This window comes from Saccostrea echinata, unplaced genomic scaffold (assembly GCF_033153115.1).
Source record: "Saccostrea echinata isolate AGI-Se365-2 ecotype Australia unplaced genomic scaffold, CSIRO_AGI_Sech_v1 ptg000033l, whole genome shotgun sequence".
Taxonomy (NCBI): Eukaryota; Metazoa; Mollusca; class Bivalvia; order Ostreida; family Ostreidae; genus Saccostrea; species Saccostrea echinata.
In genome coordinates, this window is record NW_026889782.1 from 35,450,066 (window position 1) to 35,469,702 (window position 19,637).

The following is a 19,637-nucleotide window of genomic DNA, read 5'->3' on the forward strand; positions in this document are numbered from 1 at the left end:
AATCATTCAATTCTGTGCCAATACCGGAAAAACAAGCCTTTTCTGTGCACTTCCCGTTTGACCGGAAGTGACGTCGATCGACGAAAAATGAGGTCGAACGCTTCTAGTGACTTATGTAATGCATTAACATGTCAATAACTGCAAATATATACATTTTCAGACTACTTCCAGTTTGACCGGAGATAATTTCAATGGACGATTTTTGATGATTTCACTAGTTGTCACTTGTTATTCTGAACAACTTTGCTTCTATAACGTGTTACAAATTTCATTAGTTTTTGAAATATTGAGAAAAAACTTCCGGTCCCTCTTGATCCCTTTTTTGGGGGCCAGCCACTTTTTGTTGATATCAGGTGATATATCTTCTAATTTTGCACAAATTTTGTTCTATATGTTTTATCAAATTATTTACAGGTAAAGAGATAGTGTAGAAAAAGCGTTGAAAAATTTGAAATTTTCGATATGCCTTCTTTCGGAACATAGCGAGCGCCGACGTGCGGCAATTCCGATAAAAATGAGATACCTTACCCATATCTACAGACATAGGTATATCACAACTAAAGGTTTCATGTTTCTATCTAGAGCCGTTTATGAGAAAATCTGCGGAAAACCCGACCCTTCAAAAATTAATAAATTGAAGATATATCTCCGAACCAGAAGTGACGTCATCGAAACAGAAAAAAAATACATTAAGTTCAAGTGATGTTACATAAGTCCTGAAAGTTTCATAGAAATCCATTGAGCCGTTTTCGAGAAATTGCGTTCACAAAATCGGTATTAAAAAAAAGAATAATAACTAGGTCTTCCGTCCTGTTTTGACCGGAAAAGACTTCAACAAAAGAAAGAAATGAGTTAAGACCTCACCAGGGACATTAAAATTTCAATTTTTCATCAAAACCTACAATATAAGCTATTTCTGGCTACTTCCGGTTTGACCGGAAGTAATGTCGAGGGATGAAAAATTTGGTTGGTTGCTTCTGGTTACATAGATTAACCACTAACATGTCGAAAACGGCAATAATATGCATTTTCTGACTACTTCCGTTTCGGCTGGAAGTGACGTCAATTGACGACTTTCGACAATTCACTTCTACTTGCCATTTTGAACATTTTTGCTTCTTTGATGTATCACAAATTCTCAATAGTTTTTGAGATATTGAGGAAACACTTTCAGCCCCTATAGATCCCTTATCTTAGGGATCAGTCCCTATTTGTTGATATCAAATGAAAGAGCTTGTCATTCTGCACAACTTTTGTTCCCCATCTTTTAGCAAAAATATTTACAAGTAAAGATATTCTTGAAAACATGCTAAAAATTAAGCTAAAAGGTACACATCATCTGGTCATAAAAAAATCTTTTATTGAAATACAGATATGTGCCAAGACTCGTTATTAATTTTATACTTTTTATATATCTGACCTTGAACTTGTCTAAATGACATTACTCAAGCTCATGACACACCCTTAGGTCATAAACAGCCTTTGTACTCAGTATAAGCTTCCAGTAATTCCCAATTACAAAGTTATGCCTGGATATGTGTTTTTATTTATCTGCAATAATAGGGAAAAAGAAACCGAACAAAAGCAATAAAGTCTTCCGTTGGAGACGGAAGACCTTAACTAGATGAGATCTCGTTGCAAGCAACGAGTAGGTCTTCCGTCCGATTTTTCGATAAGATGATTTATGATTTTGACTATGATCTTTGTTAAAAGATAGTAATATAAAGACTTTCTGAGATTAGATTTCATTCTTTTGATTTATATAACATTATCAAAGAGCTATAGATGACAGGCTTTTGGCCCCTCTGAGCCCCTCATTCGAGGGGTTAGTCCCTTTATCTTCATATCAATTGAAAGGTCTTGTGATTTTGAAGACTTTTTATTCAACACCTATTTAGAGACTTCTTTTCGTTGTGGAGGTATGCTGAATGGAAATATTTAGGGGCCATCCCTCTAAGTCCTTAATGGGACCCTTTTACAAAAATTGAAAAGGTGCATATTGTTTAGAACATTATTCTGACCATCTTTTGTTCAGTATTGCTTATCAAAATATTCCCCCTTTTCGAGACATAAAGCGCCAAAGATTAAGCATTTTGGCCCCTTGTGACCCCTTATTGCGTAACATATGATCAGAATCTTATAATATATTGTTGTGAATCATTAAGATAAACATCTTTGCTTCAGTAATGTGTTACAAATTATTGATCCTTAAAGAGTTAAAGATGAAAGACTTTTGGCCCCTCTGAGCCCCTAATTTGAGGGGTCAGCTCAATTTTCTTGATAACAAATGAAAGGTCATATCATTCTGCACAACGTTTCTTCTATATATTTTAACAAATTCTTAACATGTATGAAGATATGAAAGAAAATGTGTAAAATTTTGTGAGATGTTTCTGAGACATTTTTTGAGCCCTACCAGGCTTCGGCGCCGTTTGCGCTAGAGTGATTTGGACACCTGCCTGCAAATCTACAAACCTTCCCGTACCTTCACTGAAAATCTTGTCTCAATATCTTAAGTCGTTTCGGAGGAGTTTCCAGGACAAGCCGACCCTTTCAAAATCAGAAAATCCTAAATATCTCGAGATGGAAAGTGACATCATCAACGAAAAACATTTCCAATGAGGTTCAGAGCAATACCTATCAGATCTGAAAGTTTCATGAAAATCGAACCAGACGTTACCGAGAACTCGCGTGCACAAAATCGGTAAGAATAACAATAATAGGGAAAAAGAAATCGAACAAAAACAATAAGGTCTTCCGTTGGAGAGAGAAGACCTTAATAATAATAACTAGATGAGATCTCATTGCGAGCAACGGGTAGGTCTTCCGTCCGATTTTTGATAAGATGAGATGTGATTTTGACTATGATATTCCTTAGAAGTTAATGATATTAAGACTTCCCTCATTAGATTTTTTTTCTTTTGATTTATATAACATGATCTTAAACATCTTTTCTCAATATTGCAAAATGTTTATCCATTTCGAGATATAAAGCGTGAAAGTTTCAGCATTCAGGACCCTTATGGCTCCTAATTACGTCACAGAGGATCAAAATTTTACAATATTTTGTTGCATATTGTTACACAAGTATTTTTGCTTCAGAAATTTATATTAAAATATTGATCATTAAAGTGTAACAGAATAGAATCTTTTGGTCCCACTGAGCCCCTAAATGAAAGGTTCAGTCCTTTTTTCTTGATATTAAATAAAAGGTCTTGTTATTTTGAAGACTTTTTGTTCAGCAACTATTTAGAAATTTGTTTTCGTTTTCGAGATATGCTGAATAGAAATATTTAGGGGTTGGCCCTTCAAAACCTTAATGGGGTCGTTTTGCAAAAATTGAAAGATTGAATATTGTCTAGAACATAATTCTGAACATCTTTTGTTCAATATTGCTTATCAAAACACTTCCGCTTTTCGAGATATTAAGCTTCGAAGATTTAGCGTTCTGGGCCCTTTCGGTCCCTTATTACATAACATATGATCAACATTTCAAGACATATAGTTGCAAATCGTTAAGGTGAACATTTTAGCTTCAGTAATTTATAACAAAATATTGATCGTTCAAGAGTTATACATGAGAGATTTTTGACACATCTGAGCCCCAAATATGAGGGGGCAGCCCCTTTTACTTGATATCAAATGAAAGGTCTTGAGATTTTACACATCTTTTGTAATATATATTTTAACAAAATATCTAAAGGTATAAATATATGAAAGAAAACTTGTCAAATTTTGCGAGATGTTTGTGAGCCTATTTTTCGAGCCCTAACGAGCTTCGGCGCCTTTTGCGCTGGGAAGATATAGACGCAAAAAAGCATATCTGCAATCCTTCCTTTACCTTCACTGAAAATCTCAACTCAGTATCTTGAGTTGTTTAGGAGTGATTGCCAGGACAAGCAGACCATCTGTAAATCAGAAAATCGTCCATATCTCACGACCTGAAATGACGTCATCAACGACAAAAATTTCCTACAAGGTTCAGATGAATATCTATCAGATCTAAAATGTTTGGTGAAAATCGACCGAACCATTTCCGAGAACTCGCGTGCACAAAATCGGTAAGAGAAATAATAATAATATGGAAAAAGAAACCGAACAAAAACAATAAGGTCTTCCGTTGGAGACGCAAGACTTTAATAACTAGACGAGTTTGTTACAAAGCAACAAACAATTCTTCCGTCTAAATTTCAAGGAAATGAGATCGAGAGACATCTACAGTCATATGTGCAAAAATGAGCCATTTACCATTACTCTCAGTGTGACCGGAAGTGAGGTCATTTTGACGAATTTTAATGGTCTCCTTAGCACCTACTTGTCACTTTGAACACCTTTGCTTCTACAAAGCTATACAAATTTCTGAGATATCAGAAAAACACTTTTGGCCCCTCTAGCTCCCTGATGTTAGGGGTCAGGCCCTTATTGTTGATATCCTTTGAAAGCTCGTAGCATTCTACACAATTTTTGTTCTATATGTTTAAACAAAATATTTACAGGTAAAAAGATATTATAGAAAAAGTGTTTAAGAAAATTTAAAATTCCCGATAGGACTTTTTTCAGGCCATAGCGAGCGTCGACGAGTGGCACTTCCGGTGAAAGTTAACTACGTATTACAGATCTACATATGTTGCTCTATCTTCGCTAAAAATTTCATGTTCCTGTGATGAGTTTCTTTGAAAACCTGCGAACAAACTGACCCTCCAAAAATCACTAAATTTGCTTAAATGCTGAGTAAATATCATGGTATAGATTATAGAGACATCAGACCAGATCTGAAGAATTTCATTCCTGTATACTAGTGAAGGATATCAAGTCATTCAAAAAAGCATGATTATTCACACACCATACTTAGGTTAACTAAAACATATGGAGTGTACTGATGTTTTACTTTCTCAGCTGGAATTTATTTTTTAACGTTTTATTTTTTTTTTACAGATGAAGTTGCTTATAGCGGCGTTGCTTACTCTAGAACTAACATCAATCATATACGCACAGACCGGGAATAAGATGGTGGATTATGGCATCGCAGCTGGTACTGAGTTAACTCAAGCAATCGGCAACAAACAATTTGCGACTTCTATGGGAAAACTGGCAACCAAGGTTGCCCCGTACCTTGGTATGGTTGGCCCATTAATTGGACTAATAGCTGTTGCAAGTGGTACTCATGCAGATTCTGCAGAATTGATGTATATGCGTGAAAAGTTTTCCCAGATGGACAATAGATTTGACCTAGTTGATCTAAAACTAGATGAAATCGGTAGAAAAATAGATAGGATGACCTTAAACATACAGTTTTATAATTATGAATCGAAAATAAAAGCAGCTAAATTAAAACTGGATAAGTTGTTAAAAATAAGACGCATCTCAGATTTTGAAAGCATTAAAAGTGAGTTTACTACTTATTGCAGATATGGATACGCAGAAAGCGCCCAGTTACTTTACGATCACATAGTATTTGATAGGTCAGTATTTTCTAGAAACATTCTGTTGTCCGCAGTAAAGGTTAGCGATCATGACCGGCGCAGTTTACAAGCCTTCATGTTGCAGCTGACGAAACTTATTCTTATTGGAAGTCAGATTGATATAGCATACTACAAAATAGTTTATCCTGGATTGCTTAAAAGCCAGGAAAGGAAATGGACCAATCAGATCAACAAAATGCGAAAGAACATGGAATCAATTGATTCATATATCGAGGAAAACTTCCTGGATGCAGCAAACGAGGATGCTAAGGAGATTCTGTCAACCTACAAAGGCTATACCAATTCATATGTGTCTGATAAAGTTTATGATAAACTTGAAGAAAAGTACTACTGGCGCAATTGGTTCGTAGCAGTTTATGACGATATTAAGGGCAGGAGTGAGCACTGGATATCACTTTGTAATGGAAAATTTGTTTTTCGTGAAAAAGGCTACAACATGTTGTTGGCAAGCAACTCAAGGGAAACAACAGATTTGGACTTTTCTAGGGCACGATCTTATCTAAATGGTGCTAAAATTGTAGATATAGGTTTTTGGAGTAAAGGGTACTTTGATGCTATAGATGTCATGGAGAGCATGGAAATACCTGACGGCTGTAGTTCACAGACCGCTTATGGAGTCATTAAACAATACGCAAGCGTCTCCCTGAGAGCTCATTCCTGGAGATATGTGGAAATCTGGAGATATCCCTATATATTGTTTATGTTTCGATAAATCAAGGTATACTTTTTTCCTATTCGAAAATGATTACAATTTTGCTCTTATTCTTGATGTTTACTTGATATAATTTCTAGTTTGCAAATACAACATATCGTTGGATGGAGTACTGACTGCCGTTTTCAAAAGAAATTGTTTGGACACTACATTCAAAAGGAATTGCAAACAAAAAATCCGGATCTATACAAAGAGCTCAAGGCGGTTGTAGCCCAGCAGCGTAAAACTTCTACTCCAATGAACCTAATCCCTTCTCCAGTGTTTTTTTTTGTTCTGTTTTGTTTTTGTTTGTTTGTTTGTTTTTGTTTGTTTGTTTTTTTTTTTTTGTTTTTTTTAGAAACCCGTATTTCTTTTGCTATAAGTTTGTGATCGTAAAATGGATGTTTAAGGTAGAGATTGATAGGTTGTCAACAGAAAAACTAACCATTGAAATTTTCTGAATTTTATATATGTTTGTGTTGAGTCTTTGTTCTAAATCATATTAAAAATTCAAGGTAGGTCATTGGGCTAGTTTAAGAGAAATTTGATAATTTTAATATAGCCTTCATCACCCACCGAAGAGCTGAAAAAGCAGGGTAAAATAATATAAGAAGAAGATATGAAAAGGGCTATAAAATTTTATTGATACATTAATTATCATTTGTCTTATATGAATTCAAACATCTGTCTATATGAAATAATATTTGACATCAATCTTAAAATTATCAAGCATTTTAAACGAAAAACAGAATTACATTCACCAAGATGCATGGTCAAATTACGTTAAAATATTGCCTATTCATTGCTCAAAGACTCACACTTCTGCTTCCACTGTGAAAAAATTACCCATCAAATTTCTTTTTTTATTGCATATTATAGTTAGTCAATAGGTATCTTAAATTTCAGAAAAAAATCATACTACATAATGGGGTTTAATTTCATCCTGGCGCAAGTTTATTATCTTGCATCCTACCCTACCCCCTTCCTTTACAAAGGATGCACTTTTGAAGAATATAGTGACTAAGAGAGATTATCAAAGAATTCATCAAAATATTTCACAGAAAATGAATAAATTCTTTGTAATATTCTTCTAAATTACATTTTATATCACAAAAGCAAATATTTATACATCCTAGACACATGTTGCCCTGGTTGACCTTTTTGCACTTACATTCAAACAGATATGAACTTTCCTTTATATCGTTAAAATTGACTTTGATAGATTTATTATGCATATGATTCTTGGATGAATTATCAATGACAATATCTTTTGACCAATTCTGTGCATAAATAAACTGGTCTTTTAATCTTCCTTTGACAATTAGTATTAATTTCACTTTCCTTTAATAATTCCTTTTTCATTCCAAATACATGTATAACATGTATAAGAATACCCAGTGAATATGAAGTTTTGTAAACAGAATCAATCCACTGTATGTTATCCTTGTTTTAAAGATATTCAAATAAAAGCATGAGTTATGTGTTTCACTGTTTAATGAAGACTGCCTGGTCATCAGTAGTCAGATATTAATACACTAAAGCATCACATGGTAAAAAGTGCGGGGTAATAGAGTGATTCGGTTATCATTACATACATACAAAAATAGTGTAATAATTTACGTAAAAACATATAATCTATTAAAGGTAATAATTTGTAACTTTAAAGTATAGATTTTACACACAGGTTCATAAAAGTTAGAGGAATCCCACCATAAACTGTATATGATGGTGTACAACTTTTAAACTCGGGATGTAATTCAACAAAATAAAGTGAATACATTCAATAATATGTAAGTTTTTCCTGAAGTAAACTCCTCAAGTAATTTCAAGAAAATTGGAATGTCATTTGATACAACATTATGACCTGCAACAAGAAAAGGATGGTTTGATTTAAGAAAATCTAAGAAATATAACAATGCTTGATGAATGTTGATGCTACATGTACATGTATTACCATTAAGATTCATTTGGAAAAGTAAGATAAACTTGTTATTTTGCTAGCTATAGTTTTTTGGCTTATTGGCTGACGAAGATCAATGTACACTTGTATGAATCTTTAATTGCCATCATATGAATCCAGTTGGGTCACGTTCAAGGAACCGGACAATTCTGTTGATTCTATGTCAATACAACAAAGGTGTTCTTTTCAGAAGGAGCTGCAATGAGCGGAATTCATTCTGTATCTTCAGATTTTGAAGCACATATCTAATGGGTGGGATATGTCTGTTTCCTCTTTACTGTATCCTTCTGGTAGTTCTTTTTCTGAAATGAACAAATTATTTTAATATTTAAAGAACTAAAATACATGTATTACTTCTTTCTTACACTGCAAACATGGTATGACTTTGTCTATATTATGAATATAAGACATTTCTGACTGGATTAATGAAGTGTCTAAAAAAAAAAAATAGGTAAAGATTACATATTCTAGTTTCTCAATGTAGTCACACTCTAAGGCCAAGATCATGGGGTTAAAAAAAGAAATAAACATGTGAAATACAAAGACCCAGCAATAATTGTTTAAGAGTTAAGGCCAAAGGATAAAGTTTTTGTGGAAAAAACACTACATGTACCTGTCAATGAAACATCTTCAATGTAAAACAATACATACAGCAACTAGCAACATGCTGTATGTGTACTTAAAAAAGCGGGCTTCATATTTTAGCGGCTTTGGCACAAAAACGATGCGCTAATTCAAGAATACTGCTAAGAAATCATTTACAAGAGGCCCAGGGGCCACATCGCTCACCTGAGCACTATGGCTAGGAAATAGCAGAAATCAGTTCAGTCTTGAAAGGTTGAAAAGTTTAAATAAAAAAGTGGTTCGGGGGGGGGGGGGGTCATGAATTGAACAAATTTGAATCTACATTATCTGAGGATGCTTCTTTTTTAATATGACCAATCATGGCTTTGCTGTTCTTGAGTAGAAGATTTTTAAAGATTTAACCTATGTATTCCTATGTAAAACTTTGATCGCCCATTATGGCCCCACCCAACCCCCGGGGGTCATGATTTGAACAAACTTGAATCTACACTACCTGAGGATGCTTCCATGTAAATATGACCAATCATGGCTTTGCTGTTCTTGAGAAGAAGATTTTTAAAGATTTTTCCTATATATTCCTATGTAAAACTTTGATTGCCCATTGTGGCCCCACCCGACCCCCAGGGGTCATGATTTGAACAAACTTGAATCTACACTACCTGAGGATGCTTCCACATAAGTTTCATATTTTCAAGCACAGTGGTTCTTGAAAAGAAGTTTTTTTAATGATGCCATTAATTTTTCACGAATTCTTAATTATCTCCCCTTGGAAGAAGGCATGGCCCTTCATTTGAACAAACTTGAATTCCCTTTACACAAGGATACTTTGTGGCAAGTTTGGTTGAAATTGGCCCAGTGGTTCTTGAGAAGAGGATGAAAATGTGAAAAGTTTACAACAACAACGACAACAACGACGACGACAACGACGACAGACAACAGACAAATTTTGATCAGAAAAGCTCACTTGAGCCTTTGGCTCAGGTGAGCTTATAAATACAATGTACAGCAGGGACATATATAGCTCGAATTCATGATTTTGCCAAAAATTCCACACCCAGTAATTGCGCTATATTTTAAATACGCCAATTTATGTACACATACAGTAACTATTGTATGTGGAATTAAAATACATTTTTTACATCATTCTTATTCCTTGGTTTTTAATCCAGTCTTGTCCTAATTACCTTACTGACATAATTCCAATATTCTTTTGTAACACTGCATATGACACTTGATTATATAGCAAAGAATCATGTATGTCCATAAGATCTGTAACATGAAGATAAGACAATAAAAATTAAAGTAGATAGCTTGATCTATTTAAAAGATATTGTAGAATTTATGAACAATTCTGATTTAATTTGTAAATTTAATTTTTTGTAAATTTAGGTATGATAATGTGAAGAAGTCAGTATGTACATGTATTGTTAAAAAACCATGTCTCATAAGTTTTTTTACAATACTGACTTCAGATTATCATACCAATTCTTTGGTGTTATAGTTGAAACAATCTCATTCAAGTTAGAAGACATCTTTACATTTTTTTAATTTTTGGTTACATGTATTCAGTTTTTAATTCAATTTACAATGTGGTTTTTTTTTGTATGTCTATACACAAGCATTTACCGGTACATGTATTTAAGTCAATAGTGCACCTGACTAGTAATGCAGGGGTCCCAGGTTAGAATCTCGGTCCAGCCATACATTTTCCTCCTTTCCTGTCACACATGTATGCTACTTTATGTACAGTTACTGTAGCAGATCTGTCTTGAATTTTCCTGAAATATGTATATGAACTTTGAAAAATTATTGACTTGAGAAAATGCTTCTACATGTATACAATAGTTTGTACATTATGGTGTGTAACTTAAGAATATAAGGGCTAAAATTTTGAAATTCAATAAATTTATAATATTATAAAACACATCCTTTTTACCCCCCCCCCCCCTTCCCATTGGAAAAATTTCTGGATTTTCCCTGATACATGTGCAAGTGTAAATTGAAAGGAAAAAAAAAGAGAGGAAACAAATTAAGCTTTAAATACAAACCAATGGCTACTTTGAAGTTAATGTAAAAAGCACCCTTGATATTCCTCTTTCCAGCTGACACTTGATTTGAATGGCCACATTATTTCCGCAGAGAATGCTGAATACACTGCCTTAGCCTACTCCATATTTTGCTTCACCTGTAGTATTTAATATTTCTTTTAGTATTTATAATATCTGTTTATAATCAGGACCCTTTTGAGTATACAACAAATACATACATAATTTATTACATGTGCATAATTATTACATAAACTTGCATTTATTTAAAAATCTTTTGAATACAGCACCATTTAAACTGTAATTTATCATCTATCTATATGGTTCATAAGTTTAACAAGTAAAATACATGTACTTAAATAATATACAATGTTAAGTATTAAACAGGTCCAGTACAATCAGTACATTCATCTGCATAGGTAGAATTACCTACAGACGGTTACTGTAACTTTGTTTTGCTACTTTCGGTAGCTTTATTTAGCTATTTCAATGCAACTTTTTACAAATTTGCTTTTTTATTTCAAAAAGACAAAAGATCTAAAATTGCAAGTAAATGTCCACTATTATTTATACAAAGGATTAATATTTAAAAAAGCGACCCAAAGCAGAGAAAGTTTACACATTTCTGTGTTTGAACGCTTTAAGCAAAATATGTATTTCTATTGTTTGAGTAACTATACACAACCTGGTGTGCGCTTAGGCACAGAAAAGTATGATTACTTCACATTGTGCTAAATAATTACCAATCCGGCCTTTATCATGTTCTCCAGAAATGTCTGGTCTTGTTATTTCATTCAAGAAGTAAGAGTCTGGTCATAAAATAAGTTTGACTATGTAGCTAAATAAAACTACTTTAGTTAGGTAAATAAACCTATGTAGGTAATTCAAGCTACGTAGCTAAATCTAGTGATTGTACCAGACCTGTACGTTAAACAATTGTTAAACAAACATGCACCATAGTCGTAATATTCACCTGATGTATCTGAAACGGACACTGCAAACAAAACATTTGTTCTGCAAAAAATTTTACTTCTTCCATCATACCAATTAACATCTGCAGGGTCATGGCCTTCATCAGTTAATGTCTATATTCAAAACCACATCAGACACCGATACCGGCATCCACGTGGTGCTGCAGTCGACAAGGAGTAGTTTCACCAAAATTATGCTCATGGTCGGTTTCAGTCTCATTTTCATTTCGATTCTTATTAAGGTGCTTCAATTTCGAGGACCGTCAAGATTAAATATGTATAGAAACTTTGTCTTTTAAACGAGGAAATTTTCTCGACTGCTTCGTCGGCCATCTTGTAGCATAGACAATAATGTGTAAATGAAGATTATTATTTGGCGGCGTTGCGGAATCCGGAAAAATAGCACGTGCTAATATGCGGATTCTATCTATCACGTGATTGCTATCCGTCTCTACCTTAATCTTGAATATTGTTTCTTGATTTCATCTTTCAGTTCATGATAATTTACTTTTGTGTAGTTTGACTAAACAATCACTTGATATCAAATACAATGAATTGCAATCTGCACCGTCTTACATAATTCGTTATTAGATAATGTATTCCCAATATTATATCAAGCCATAATTAAAAAAAAGAATCCCTTGATTATTATCTATTTTTTTTAATTCGATGTGGGTGGGCAGATTTTGTTTTACTATGTTCTTTTTTATTTCTTCCATTATACAGATTTTTTGTTGACCTCATCAATTAATTGTTGACGATTTATCTATTTTGCCCGAATAAAAGTCAAAGTACAGGTCTATTCAAATGGACTTTTCTTTTACTACTACTCTCACCAATTTTTCAAAACCAATTATATACTTGTTTCATACATATTACAGCAATAACCGTCCTGTCAGCTTTCAGAAATAAAACTGACTGTTGCACATAATGTCAAAACTGTCTTTCTTAATAATTTTACCTATGCAAGTATTTAAATCCCAAACGTTTTCCAATGATACTATTTATAGGAGATTATAAACTCACTGAACAGATTAGGTATTTAAATAGTCATGCTGGTCAGTTTCGGGCGTAGCAGGCACCAGAGAAAGACGCATTGTTTTCTGTCAATATACACTGTGTATTTACCCCTTTCCAGCAATCCTTATATGGCAGATATTCTGCTCACTTCTGAGATAAGAGCATTTTATTTTAATTTTTATATTATTTTCAGTTTAGTTCAGTTACAAATTTTGCCAAGTTCCTTCGCTGTATTATTTTCTGCTGACATTTTTCGTAATGTTGTTTCAAGTAAACATATTGTTCAGTTGTGTGTATAATGTTTTAATATTCAAAGTAGTAACGATGCATCGTTAGCATTGAAGTAAGCACGTGGTAGTACAGTAATCGAAGTATGTTCAAAGTATACGTGCATAATTATACAGTGGGAAGGATCAGAGAAGCTATTCAACCCTTCTTGTACAATGCGCCACAAGTGATTCCAGGACAGAAGTGTCTCCATCACACCACACTGCATTCAAAACCTAGAAACCACTCCATAGTTATATTATATAGACATTTAACTTTAAAATTTTATTTCAACAATCAAAATATTGGGGAAAAAATATTGATGTAAAACATAATAAATGTAGTAAATAAAAAAAAAATGTTTTCCTTTTTTTGGGGGGGAAATCTGTAACATTTGGTGTCAGAAATGGGATAATTGTGATTTTAACAAAGAGCTTTTGTCAAAAAGTATATATATATATATATATATATATATATATATATATATATAGCGACTTCATTTTTGTTATCAAAGTCTAGATTTATTTTGAATTTGAACTATTTTCTAAATATCTTTTGCATTTTTAATTTTGCATAAGACTATAATTTTTATAAAAATTGTAGGCGAAGAAATTTGGTGGTTCTTGTGGTAACTAGCATTCAGAAGGGAATCTTTGAATAAGTAAAGGCGTACCTTAGACGTGAGTCGAAGATTGTTGTTTTGAGTGAAGGTAACAAACAAGAAACGGTTAAGCCAAATATTTGAAATTGACAAATTAACAAGAGAACGTGGACTTCAAGTCTTAGAGCTTTATTACGCGGGAGGGCTTTAGAAGTGTATGCATTGATGGCTTCAGCAAAAGCCCAAGACTACGATTAACTGAAGTCAGCTCTTCTTCGTTGACACGAGATGACAGAAGCTGGGTTTAACAGGATGTTTAGATCCAGCAGACCTGAACCAAGTGCAACATTTACGCAATTTACTGTAAGATTAGGGTCATATTTGACAAGATAGATTCAGATTTCCAAAATACCTAGGGCAGTAGATAGCTTATTTGATCTTCTTTTTTGCGACCGAATCCTACACGTTTGCAATCTAGAATTAACAACTTTTTGAGAAAAAATGTACCGAAAACAGCAGACGGGATGTGTAAACTAGCAGAGTTTTCAGAGTCTAGGAACAGAAAAATATGTGCCAAAAACCATTGAGGAAGCAATCGACTTTTGGAGTTATAAAAAGTTAGGAAACTTATAAACCCCAGCATCCAGAAAAAATCGAACGTGTTTGTACTAATATCGAAGCTTAAGTGTTGCATTTGTGATAAGAAAGGACATATAGCACCTAACTGCCCAACGGAAGGGAAGGGTAAGTTTTTTGCAGCTGTTCACGAAGGTTCAGACAATAACAAGAAATGGGGTATAGTCAATTTTAGTTCTTTGATAGTCACTAGTAACCCATCACTTGATTTCTGGGTAAGAAATACTGATAATACTATGATTCTTAGTTCAGCTTGCCACAGCAAAAGTCAGCAGTAACCCTTGTCAGCAGATTATGTTAAAGGACGTCCCGTCACACTGCTGCGTGACATTGGCTGTAAGAACATTGTGGTAAGAAAAAGTTTAGTAACAAACAATTACAACCAGACGACCAGTTTACCGGAAGGCACGCCACCTGTGATCTTGCATATAGTACCAAAGGTATGTTGCAAACATAAACATCGATTCTCCATTCTTGACAGGTAATTATGCAGTCTGGTGCATGGACAATCCAGTATTTGACCTCATCATTGGTGAAGCTAATTACACAAGAACGTCATGTGATCCAAATCCAGAATGACAAGGGGTAATCGCTGTGGAAAGAAGACAGCAAAGAAGGAATAAAACAAGATCATACCAGCAACTTAAAGTTCTTGAGATTGTAGTAGACACTATTCAACAAGGCGACATTGGCAAGGAGCAAGAGGTTGAGTTAGCTCTATCTATTATCCGAGAGAATGTAAATGAGCGAAAGACTTCCAGAGAAGGTAGGTTTACATGGTTTTTACCAGAGCTGGTTTGATGTACAGAGAATACAAAGGGGACAAAATTTATAATCAGGTAGTTGTTCCATCAATAAAGAGATACCGTTATGAGGTTAACCCATGAGTCTATCTTGTCAGGACACTTAGCTACAAATAGGACCATAAACAGAATCCAAACCCCGTTCTGTTGGCAAGGGATGAAATCTGAGATTAAAGCCCGAGGTTTTCAACCGGTCGGTTTTCCTCAGGTAAGTTTGATGAGAAGTGGGGCTTAATCGAAGCGATTCCCAAGCCCCAGGGGAACCACGCTGGCTAACTGTATTTCCTGTATACCTTTTACTTCGACATAGTAAAACAATGTCATCATTCTTGTGTAAGTGTATCGAAATGTTGATCGTGAATTTTACGAATTAAAGCATGCTAAATTTCTAATGGGGACAGATTCCTAGTTCATTTTTTAATAATATGCTTGAGTAAATTAGACAATACCAATATTTCTGTGTGTGTTTGTTAATTTATTGAATATAGATCATATTCTTCTGTCGGTGTAAACTGGCGACACAAAGTGAAGTAATTCGAATTGCAAGTTGTGCATGCAAAACGAAAGTAATGGGGGGGGGGGGGTGCCTGAATAAAGGCTCTAAGTAAATAAAAAAAAAAAAATAGAAACCCTGTTTTGACACTATATTTTGTAGAATATATAATGAATTAAATAAACATTTTAACTGTATAATAATTCCTAAAGGATTTTTCAATGACGCATGGTCTGCAAAAATGACCAGGGCATTGGGACGGTTGTTGTTCCCCTACAGGTAGTTGATAAGGGAATTTAATCTTTTCCTTGGGATCTGTAATTCTAATCATTATGTACAATGACAGCTGTTATAATATGTACTGCTAAAACCCCTCCTTAACTGATTATTTTGCTGTTACTTTCGCCACGTGCACCATCTCTTGAAGAAAAGTGACACGTAAAGTTGTCTTATAAAACTTCATTTGAACAATATTTCAATGCGCATGTAGTCAGAATTAGAAAAAAAAAAATAAAATTATAATTGTATTTAGATATACGATGCTTCAAACGCGGGTCAGTATTTTCTGTTTAAAGTAGAATCAATTTTCGTGTGTTTGAAAATCTATAATAATCGATTCTATCTTGAAATGAAATTCCACCCTTTTGTTCTTACGATTTAAATATATAGCATTAATTATCTGACAGATAAATTATATAAATAACGTATTCTTATGTTATAAAGTAAAAAAAAAAAAGAAAGGAAAAGATCTGGCTGCTGTCGCTTTATCACTTTGGCATGTATGCGGCAGACATCAAAAGCTTGAAAGTTAATTTGATGATCAGTACGACTGCTAGACAAGGCTTTTCAAGATGTACACAAGGACAGAAAACAAAATGTCCATCAATTTCATGTATCCAACCTCAGGCTTAATTTCTGCTGATTGACAGGGGTGAAAGCCAGGCAAATTTGAAGGCGGTGCTTATTTCCTCCCCCTTTAAGATATTCTGCCGTTTTTGCGATATATGTCAACGAACACAGCAGAAAGGAAGAGTATCTAAAGCGCCAATGGCTGAAGTGCCCTTGATAGATGTTCCGTTTAAGAGGGTAGCAGTGGACATTGTCTGTCCTTTGCATCCACAAACTGACAGAGGAAACAGGTTCATTTTAACACTCGTGGATTATGCCTCGTGATATCCAGAAACTATTGCATTACCAGGAATTGACTTGGAGCGCGTTGCCGAAACACTGGTTGAGATTTTTCTCGAATAGGTGTTCCACAAGAAATGCTCACAGACAAGGATAGCCAGTTTACGTCAGCTCTAAAGAAGGAAGTAGGTACATTCATCTCAATGAAGCAACTAACTACGATGCTATACCATCCCATGTGTAATGGTTTAGTTGAGCGCTTCAATGGTACCCTGAAGCAGATGTTGAAGAGAATGTGTGTAGACCGTCCTAAAGAATGGGGAAAATATCTTCTTGCGTTGCAATTTGCCTAAAGAAAAGTTCTCCAAGAAAGCCTAGGATTTTCACAATTCGATTTGGTATATTGTAGAACTGAGAGGGGGCCAATGTCTTTTCTCAAAGAGGACGTAATATCAGTATGTTCTAGATCTAAGGGATCGTTCAGAAACCACACGCAAACTAGCACTTCGCACACTTCAAGAATTACCAAAAAGGTATGACAAAGCATATGATAGAAAGACAAGAAACAGTAGTTTGAAAGAAAGAGAAAAAGTACTCCTAAGCTGAGAAGATTAAGACTTTTCATAACAATCTCCTAGGACGTGAACAGAACCAGTCTCCTATCAGGAATCACTGCAGAGTCCATTAACGATTTAAACCAGGATATTTCTCTGGAATCGCGACCAAAAACTGCATTCCAAATACCAAATTTATCAAATTTAGACAGCATTATTGATAATATCTTGATAGAGTCTATGACTTTTGAAAATCATGTTGTAGTTCTCACAGAGGTTCTATAGAGGCTTAGAGATTCCAACTTAAATGCCAAACCAAGCAAATGTGCCATTGCTTACAGAAAGTTAAAATGTCTAGGACACGTTGGAGAGAAGATGATACAACCACATCCGGATAAAATGTAAGCAGTCCAAGAAGCAAATCGACCAATTATAAAGAAACGTTTACGATCATTTCTTGGTTTAGTAAATTTTCACCGTAAATTCATCCCAAACTTCTCCCTGGCCCAGCACGGAAGCTTTCTCTAGAAAAGATACAGTGGATAGAGTCACTCGTAATTGCTTTCCAAAACTTGAAGAAAGCCCTTACATCTTATCCAATCTTGAAACTTCCAGAATTGTCCAAAGTATTTATAGTGCAGACTGTTGCTTCAGACCGAGGCCAAAGGCAACCTATATCGTATGTCAGCAGAAAACTTAACAAAGCTGAAGGAAACTATTCTACTATAGAAAGGGAATGTTTGACCAAAGCATTGGCTTTACAAACGTTCAACAAGTATTTGTATGGCCGGAAGTTCACCTTAAAGACAGACCACCGGGTATTGCCGTATATAAATAGTTCTAAACTCCTTAATTGGAGACTCATGTGATGGTCGTTAAAGTTGCAGCCTTACAGGTTCCGTATCGTCTCTACAAAGAGGAAAAAAAAGTGTTGGTACAGATTGCTTAATTGCTCTTAGACTATTTTGTCAGTAGTAGAGATACAATTAGACTTTCTAAGAGTATTAAAATAAACAGTGCTTTTAAAATTGATATTTATTTCGTTGTTGTAAATATTAGTATATATGGGAGTGTGTATGAAAGTGTTTGTCCCTTAAATGTATTTTAAAAAGTACTTCGTACTTCTTTAAGAGGGGATTGTCACAATTAATGTTCAAACTGTCTGTCATTATAATTTTACCCATGAAAGTGTTTAAATCACAAACATTTGCCCATAGTACTATTTATAGGAGATTTTATATCACTGGGCGGGTTTAGTATTTAAGTAGTCGTGCTGGTCAGTTTGGGCGTAGGAGGCACCAGAGAAGGAGACATTGTCCTCTGTCAATATATTTTCGCCTTTCCAATTATCTTCATATGCTAGCTTTTCTGCTCACTTCTGTGGTAAGAGATTTTCGTTTTAATGTTTATTTTAATTTACTCTTCAGTTTAGTTCAATTGCAAATTCTGTCAAGTTACTTCGCTGCATTATGTTTTGTTGACGTTTTCGTAAAGCTGTTTCAAGTAAACATATGGTTGAATCGTGTGTATAATGTATTTATATTCAAAGTAGTAATAATGCGTCGTTAGCATTGTAGTAAGCAAGTGGTAAATCAGTACTCGAAGTATATTCAAAGAAGCAACAATGTGTCAGTAGCAATGTAATAAGTGTTTGTACAGTAGTAAGTAGAATACTTGTAATATGTATTCATTGTATAATTAAGTGGCCATGTCTAAAGTATGGACAGTAAGTTTGAGTACAATGTATGAGTAAGGCATGTTTGTTTGTTTGTTTGTTGTTTAACGTCCCTCCCGAGAATTTTTTACTCATATGGAAATGCCATCACTTTCCCGTGGAGAGCTGCAAATTTTGACGTATGTTCGGCACTCAAGGCCATTGAGCAGTGAGGGATCTTTTTCGTGCCAGCATCTAGTGCGACACAGGACTTCGGTTTATACGGTCTCATCCGAAGCACAGGTCTCCACGTCCTACAGCGGGATTCGAAACCGCGACGTAAGGATCAACTCTTTTCTCCGCGACTTTATATATTTAGGAAAAAAAATATTAATACATAATAAATGAAGTAAATATATAAAGAAAAAAAATGTCCTTATTTCTGACAAATTTGTGACACTGATGTTAGTGGGATTTAAAACGAAAATTGTATGGTAAGTTAAATATAGATTCTGATCAGAATAAAGATGAAGATAACAAAGAATATAAAAAAAAATCGAGGCAGAGATTAAAATTGGGAGAGCCTTACTATGGCCTTAAGCAGAAAAAGTTTGTGCATGGTTATAATGAGAAAGGGTTCCTCTTCCAAAATTGTGAGATTTGTGGTCCAAAGGTTTATGTAAGTAGAGGAGGAGCTATATTGATTATATCCTTTCTACGGCAGTAACGTAATAAACCGTATATAT

The 19,637-nt window shown here is 34.5% G+C and overlaps 1 protein-coding gene and 1 long non-coding RNA gene across 2 annotated transcripts in view; one reads left to right on the forward strand and one right to left on the reverse strand.

Moving 5' to 3' along the window:
- Positions 1–19,637, forward strand: part of LOC133198486 (fibrinogen-like protein A) — a 183,093-nt gene that overhangs the window by 47,749 nt on the left and 115,707 nt on the right. The window lies entirely within an intron of this gene.
- Positions 10,395–11,806, reverse strand: LOC133199254 (uncharacterized). Its single transcript, XR_009722780.1, has 3 exons — positions 11,738–11,806; positions 10,768–10,904; positions 10,395–10,497 (listed from the first exon to the last, which is right to left on the reverse strand). It is a non-coding gene; the product is annotated as an uncharacterized LOC133199254 (long non-coding RNA).